Raw genomic sequence first — 8666 nt, 5'->3', positions numbered from 1 at the left:
GTAAGCATTAGAATTGATGGATTTGGGATTCAAATCTGGGCAGTTTTGCTCCTGAACCTGCATCTTAGCTTCCCCTTTACACTAGGAATGCAGCTGGGTTGGCTGAATATTTTGAATGATGGAACCTATTCTATAAGCAATGGGTAATTATAAAAAGACTTTTAAATAAGATGTGATCATGTCACAGCTGTGTTTCTGGAAGACTAATCTGGCACCAATGTGTGGATAGATTTAGTGGGCCACAAGAAGGAGAGAACAATTAAAAGGAGATTCTCAATGCAGAAAATGGGTAAAGAGACAAGAAGAAAAATTGGGGAGGGGTTTGTGTTATTAGAGTTGGAAGAGGTGGCTAAACTGCTTAGCTGAGAATCTCCTTAGAAAGTTATCATGTGAAGGTTTTTATTTTTATTTTTAATTAAATTTTTTTAAATTACAGTTTATGTTCAATATTATTTGGTACTGGTTTCAGGTCTGGTTTCAGTCTGTTTGCGGTATCTGAGTGTTTCCATTTTGTTTATTTTGTTCATTAGATTCCATATATAAGTGAAATCATATAGTATTTGTCTTTCTCTGACTGACTTATTTTATTTAGCATAATGCTCTCCAGATCCATGGGTAGGGTGATTCCTCCAACTTTGTTCTTCTTTCCCAAGATCATAGTGGCAATTTGGGATCTTTTGTGATTTCATATACATTTTTGAATATTTGATCTAGTTCTGTGATATACACCATTGATATGATAGGAATTGTATTGAACTATAGATTGCATTGGTGGTGTGAAAATTTTAACAATGTTAATTTTTATTCATGAGTACGGGATATGCTTCCATTTATTTGTATCTTCTTTAATTTCTTTCTTTAGTGTCTTAAATTTACCTGTTTGGTTGAATTTATTCCTTGTGTGGTTTTTTGGAGCAATTGAAAAAAATTGTTTTTCAGTTTCTCTTTATGCTAGTTTATTACTGGTGTATAAAAAGGCAACTAATTCTGAATATTTATTTTGTATCCTGCTACTTTACTAAATTTATTTATCGGTTCTAGTAATTTTCTGGTGAAATCTTCAAGGTTCTCTCTATATATACAAGGTCATGTCATCTGCAAATTATGACAGTTTTACTTCTTCCTTTCTAATTTGGATGCCTATAATTTCTTCCTGTCTGGATGCTATGGCTAGGACTTCCATAATGATGTTGAATAAAAGTGGTGAAAGTGGACATCCTGACTTGTTTCTGGTCTTACAGGGAATGCTTATATTTTTTTCCCATTGAGTATGATGTCAGCTGTGTGTTTGTGATATATGGCCTTTATTATGTTGAGATATGTTCCCTCTATTCCAGCTTGGCTGGGAGGGGGTTTTTTTTATCATAAATACATGCTGGATTTTGTTAAAAGCTTATTCTACATCTATTAGTATGATCATATAATTTTTATCATTAATTTTGTTTATGTGGGTCTCACATTCAATGATTCACAAATATCCTCACGACCTTGCATCCTAGGAATAAATCCCACTTGAAAATGGTGGATTTATTTTGCTAATACAATATTTTGTTGAGGATTTTGCATCTATGTTTTTCAAGGATATTGGCCTATAATTTGCATTTTTGGTAGTGTGTTTATCTGGTTTTACAATTAGAATAATGATGACCTCATAAAGTGAGTTTGAGAGTCTTCCTTCTTCTTAAATTTTTTAGCATAGTTTGGGAAGAACAGGTGTTAGTTCTTTAAATATTTGGTAAAATTCACCTGTGAAACCATCTGGTCTAGGAGTTTTCTATTGGAAGTTTGTTGATTACTAGTTCACTTTAATTTCATTAGTTTTAATCTGCCTGTTCACATTTTATGTTTCTTTTTTATTCAGTTTTAGAAGACTATTTCTAGGGATTTATTCATGTCTGCCAGATTGTTCAATTTTTTCATGTATAGTTTGTAATAATTTCTTATAATCCTTTATATTTCCATTGTTACTACTTCTCTTTCATTTCTGATTTTATTTATTTGGGTCCTCTCTATTTTTTTTCCTGATGGACCTGGTTAAAGTTTTGTCAATCTTGTTTATCTTTTCAAAAAACCAGTTCTTGGTTTCATTGATCTTTTATATTATTTTTTTAGACTCTATTATGTTTATTCCTGCTGTGATCTTATTATTTCCTTTCTTCTACTCACTTTGGATTTTGTTCCTTGTTCTATTTCTAATCCTTTAAGTATCAGGATAGATGGTTTATTTAAGATTTTTCTTATTTCTCAAGGTAGGCCTGTAATGCTATAAATTTTCTTCTTAGGGCTGTTTTTGCTGTACCCCATAGATTTTGGGTTGTTTTGTTCTTATTCTCATTTGTTTCAAGGTATTGTTTGACTTCTTCCTTGATCTCGTGTTAACCCATTCATTGCTTAGTCACATGGTATTGAGCCTCCATGTCTTTGTGTGGTTTTTTTTAGTTTTTTTATTCTCATTGATTTCTAGTCTCATACCATTATGGTCAGAGAAAGTGCTTGATATGATTTTAATCTTCTTAAATTTATTGAGATTTGTGTCTTAAAATGTGGTCTATTCTAAAAAAAACATTCTATGTACACTTGAAAAGAATGTAAATTCTGCTCCTTTTGGATGAAATGCTCTGAAGATATCAATTAAATTCATCTGATCTAGTGTCCCTTACGGTCACTGATTCTTTGTTGAGTTTCTCTCTGGAAGATCTATCCATTGATGTCAATGAGGTGTTAAAATCCCCTACTATAACTATATTACTGTCAATCTCTCCTCTTATGCCCATCATATTTGCTTTATATATTTAGGTACTCCTGTGTTGGATTAGGAAATGCTTACAAAGATTATGCCCTTTGTTATTATGTAATGTTCCTATTTGTTTCTTATTTTAGCCTTTGTTTTCAAGATTTGTATGTCAGATATAAGTATTGCTACCCCAGCTTCTTAAAAAATTCTATTTGTATGAAATATTTTTGTTTCCATTTATATACTTTTAGACTATTTGTGTTTTTTGTTCTGATGTAGGTCTCTTGTAGAAAGCATATATATGGGTCTTATTTACTTATTTATTCAGCTACTCTATGTCTTTTTATTAGACCATTTAAGCAATTTACATATGAAGCAACTATTGGTAGGTATGTATTTATTGCAATTTTATTCTCTATAAGTCTGGTCTTCTTTAATTTTTCTTTCTTCATCTTAAAAAAGGCCCTTTAACATTCCTAGTAATCCTGGTTTGGTGGTAATGAACTCTTTTACTTTTTTCTTGTCTGGAAAACTCTTTATTTCTCTTTCAATTTTAAATAAGTGTCTTGCTGGGTACAGTTGTCTTGGTTGTAGGTTCTTGCTTTTCATCACTTTAAATATTTTGTGCCCTGTCCCTTCTGGCCTGAAATGTTTTTCTTGCAAAATCTGATGACACCCTTATGGGAGCTCCCTTGTAGGTAACTAACTGCCTTTTTCTTTGCTGCTTTAAGATTCTCTCTTTGTCTTTAAACTTTTCCTTTTTAATTATGATGTGTCTTGGTGTGGGCATCTTTAGGTTTATCTTATTTTGGACTCTGCACTTCCTGAACTTCTCTGTCTTTTTCTTTCATCAGGTTAGGGAAGTTTTCAATCATTATTTTTACAATCCGTTGCTTGTTCTCCCTTCTCCTTCTTTTAGTCCTATGATATAAATGTTGTTACACTTAATGTTGTCTCAGGGATTCCTTAAACTACCCTGGTTTTTTAAAATTAGTTTTTCTTTGATGCTTGATTGTGTGTTTTCTGCTACCTTTTTTCCTAAATCACTAGCTTTATCTAATCTACTATTTATTCTTTCTTGTGCATGTTTAATTTCAGATATTATATTCTTCATTTATGACTTTTTAAATATAGTTTTATGTTCTTTTTCATGCTGTTGAATTTCTCACTAAGTTCCTCGAGCATCCTTATAATCATTTTTTTTTAAACTCTGTATCTGGCAGTTCACTTGACCCCCATTTATTTAGCTTTCTTTTTCTGGATATTTCTCTTGTTCTTTCATTTGGGGAACATTTCTTTGTCTCCCTGTTTTGGCTACCTCTTGTGTTTCTTTCTGTGTATATCTTCCAGTCTTGGTAGGGTGGCCTTAGATAGTATGTATCCCATGTGACACAGTGCCACAGTCCCCTTGATCACCTGAACTGGGTGCTCCAGGAACATCCCTGTGTGGATTTTGTGAGCCCTCCTGTTGTAATTGAGTCTTAATTGCTATTGGCCTATTTGTGCATGGGTTTAACCCTCAGGTTGGATGACTGTAATGATTGACCTTGACCACAATGTACAAGCTGCTGTGCAGACGCAGACCACACAAAGTGAAATTTGCCTCACTGATGCCTTCTAAGGCCTCCCAAGAATCTGATGCCTTCCAAGATCTCCCTTTGGATACACCACTTGTGAAGCTCATTGGATCCTACTCTGATGTTATGTAGTGGGTGTGTTGTTCTGGAGCCTCTTGAAAAGGACTCTGGTACATGCCAATATCAGATGATAACTGTGACTAGTCCTTGGCAATCTGTTTGAAGCTACAACGCGATCCACAGTTTGTGACTTCCTTTGCTGGGCCTGGGTATGTAAGGGAATGACTAAGCTGTGCACCAAGGCCAATTTCCATCAGCACAGAGCCCTGGATCAGGTTAGCAAAAGGCCTAAACACCACAAGATCTGCCTCCACCTGCTTCTGCTTGCTGGCTGCCTGTTAGACTCAGTCACTAAAAAAGCCTCTGGTATTACTCTAGTTGAATTACTCTACTTTTGACATAGGCTCTCAATGAGCTATTGGTAGGGGCAAGTGGCATTTATCAGAGAGATATAGGTTCCAACTCAGTGCCCATGCTGAATCTGAGGCCACTCATCAAAAATCCTAGGGTATACCAAGGCTAGCTGCCACCCACCAGTTACCTGCAGACTTTTGTGCTGGGGTGAGATTTCAGGGAGTCATCAGGGTGTGGCCAGCAGATCTTATCAGACCCAAATAGAACAAGATTTGGCCATGTGAAGTGAGGGCTCTGCACAGGTTGGGTGTGCAAGGAAAAATGACCCCTGTTCTAGGGCCAAACAACTTAGTCTGCTTGAATTCTGCCTGAACTTCCTAGAGAGCAAGAGACCAATAGCAGGGCCTTCGGATGTGAGAGGGAGGTTGAAAGAGTGCAGCTAGTGCATCTTCTGTAAGAGGGAGGCACTGGTCAGGCTCATGAAAAGTTCAGGAGAATTGATACCAACTCAGAGCCACACAGCTCAGTCACTAACATCCCCTGAGAGTCTGTCTAGACCTTTACAACCTGTGCCCAGGCAGCTGATACCACCCCAGAATATGAACTATGCAGGGTGGAGCAAAGGGAGTCCAGAGAGCAAAGATATTACATCCCCCCAGGCTGATGCCAGCCATATGGAGGGGACTGCTTCACCCAAGAAAGATGGTGTCTGCATTGTTGGAGAAGGACTCAGCACAAGGATCCTAGCAGCTGTCCCTTTAGCTTCCTCCCCAGAGCCACAAGCCCCAGTCTCTTCTCATGTTAGTCCTGTCTGCCCTCCCTCTGCCAGAGCCCAGGGGAAGTGGCTGCTAATGAGATTTTGTGCACTGGCCCTTTAAGAGAGCACCTGGGTCTCCAGCAGATTTATGTCTCTCCCTGGCGGACAAAATCCCTGCTGATTTTCACAGCCAGATATTATGTGGGCAACTCTTCCCAGCTCTGGTGCTCTGGGCATGGGAGCCTCGCACCAGGTTGAGTTCCCAGTGCTCTTAGGGGAGGACCTTCACAGTTGGGATATGACTCCAGATTCTCAGCCACTGCCCCTGGCAGCAGGGCCAGTCTTGTTCATGTCTCCATCCTTCCTGCCAATCTCAGGGTTGCTTCTGTAAATCCTTGGCTATAGGACTTCTATTCAGTTTGTCTTCAGTTGGTTATGCAGGTTGATTGTTCTACATTTTAGTTATAATTCCAGTTTGGTCCTGGGAGGGGGTGAGTATAGCTCCCACCTACTCTGTCCCCATCTTAGATCCTCCCAAAACAGTGAAATTTTGAACTAAGCACTAGGAAAATCAATTTATGCAACTATAAATGTCCAGTGTGGGTGGCTGAGTGGGTTGCTTTAATAGTTTCTAAATTGAGTAATGCCATGTCAGAGAAGGGAAAGTAAAGACACGGTAGCCATAGAATTTATCTATAGTATCTTCTTCAGGATGTAGATATACTTGTGTTAACTTTATGCCCTTAACCACAAGAAATTAGATAATCAGAGAGAAAAAGTACCTTGGAAAGTAGTAATGGTTTCCTAGTGCAGATTGCCAGAACGTCAAGAGGATCAAGCACTCTAAGATGATTTACTTCAGTAGCTCTCTGTGGATGGCTACTATTGACAAGGCCAGCAGGCCGGTGAGGTCCACAATTTAAACAATGACAGCTATGGTGTTCCAAGACAGATAAAATTTGGGATGATGTGATTGGGATCCGATCTAGTTTTTTAAAGAAAGTTTTTCTAAGATAAAGAAGTATTCACTCTGTTATTAAGTCTATTTGAAGAATTAACCTCCCTCTGTAATAGCATAACCCTAAAACTCAAATATCTGCTTTCTCAGTAAGGCTTAACTCTTTTAAGATACAGTATGTTAGGCATTGGAAAAGCAGTAGAAAGGGGATCACGGTTGGATTTACAAGTTGTGAAACCCACTTAAAATCACTTAATGGTCTCTGAAGCTCAGTTTCTTAATATGTAAAACAGGCACAATTATTTGTGTCATACTATTGGAAGATGAAATGGATACCAGGCTGTGTAAGTGTTTTGTAAACCATAGAATTCCTACACAAATGTTGTCGTTGTTGTCATTGCCTCCAGAAGCCTCACACAGAAACTCCTTCCTTTTCTCTCCCACAAGCTAAATCTCAGGGCACTGATCTCTCTACTGCAGCCTTTTTCATCCCCAAACCAAGAACATTAGCTATTGGACCAGTGGGTTATTTGGGGGCTTGGGACCACAAGAGCCTCATCTCCTGGAGATCAGTTATAAAAGGCACGAGCAACAAGAGCAGTCTGTTCGAGAACTGATTGCGGTTTGATGCCATACGGCTTCAATTTCACTAGTACAAGCACCTGCTACAAATATTTGTTAATGTTCTATTCTGTGCCTAACACATAAAATTCATAGATCATCATTTACAAAGTAGTAGTACAGTAGTAGTAGTAGAAGAAGAAGAAGAAAAAGAAGAGGAAGAGGAAGGGGAAGAGGAAGGGGGAGGGGGAGGAGAAGGAAGGAGGAGGAGGGAGGAGAAGGGGGAGGGAAAAGGAGGGAGGAGGAGGAGGAGAAGAAAGAGGGAGAAGAAATGGTCAGTCAGCAAACCTCTACCTAGCCTGTACCTTCTAATCACTTCTAATACATATGGCCAACCCTTGGTCAGTTTACACAGAATAGCTTTGGCTGAGGTTTCAGTATTAGTATGATTTAAAGTACTTCCTGGTGAATCTGATATGCATCCAGTGTTAAAACAATTGTGCTAGACTCTTCTATAAACATGAGCAGTAATACATCATGATTTCTGTCCATAAATAATTTACCTTCTAATTGAAGGCAACATAATTTATGCACATAAGGATCATTAGCTTCATAGGATAGCAGATGTCACATTCAGAGAGCTGCCTCTAAATACAAACAGTAAGGAGATACAAACCAAACATGAGTTCAGGAAAGAAGGCTCCAGGGAAGAGGTGGGACTTGTAATGAGAGGGGAGACAGAGTTTGAACTTAATCAGATGGAGGGGCAACCTTGATGAGGGTACCCACGGGAATAAATTCATTAAAGTTAGACACATAAGGTGTAAGTGAAAACTGACTCTCGAGCCCACATTTGGTGTAAGAAATAGAAGGTAGTTCAGTGACTTGAAGGTGTTTTCTCTGCTGATGGGGATCTAAGTGGATGAGAGGGTCCCGTTATTCAAACATAGATGAATTTTTGGCCCCACGTCCTGCTCATAGTTTTTCTCAGGAGGACTGTATTGTTGACTAATGCCAGCCCCTCTCTTCCCTTGGGTAAGTGAGAGCAAAGAAGAGATAAGCAAAGGGTAGAACTGAGGACTCAACCACACTTGTGACTGGGCAGGGACCTCCAAAAGAGCATGGGACAGACTAGGACCCACAGTAGCTAACTGTTTTGCTAACTGTTTAAACAGTTAGCTACTGTGGGCCCTGAAGCCTTTAAATAGTTCACCTGCTTGTCTTTGAACTGTCTCTACTTTCTTTAGCATGGTGGTTCTTAAACTGGAGGGCCATTAGGCACATCACTGAGCCTCACTTTCAAGGTTTCTGGTTGACACTTCTGGGAACTTGGATATATAACAAGTTTCCAAATAATACCAATGCTGTGGTCTGACTCTACACTTTGAAAATCACTGAGCCCTCATTTCATGTTGTGTTCTGTGTTAGTATTTAGTGAAGACCTTTGTGAAAGTCTCCATCTCAGCTACTGGAAAGGGAAAGAAGAACAAAAGTGTTTGCTCACACCTAGATAACCCAGAGCTAGAAAGGTGATGATATACCCCTGGGAGCTGGCATAGTGGTGACTGCAACAGCCACCACAGGAGAATCCCAGGGCTAAAGAGATCTGGGTCACAGTGGCATCACACCCTGGAGAATTTGGTGCTTTGCCTCAGTTATGGAAAT

This window comes from Desmodus rotundus, chromosome 7 (assembly GCF_022682495.2).
Source record: "Desmodus rotundus isolate HL8 chromosome 7, HLdesRot8A.1, whole genome shotgun sequence".
In the NCBI taxonomy this organism is placed as follows: domain Eukaryota; kingdom Metazoa; phylum Chordata; class Mammalia; order Chiroptera; family Phyllostomidae; genus Desmodus; species Desmodus rotundus.
Note: the sequence above shows the minus strand (reverse complement) of the source record.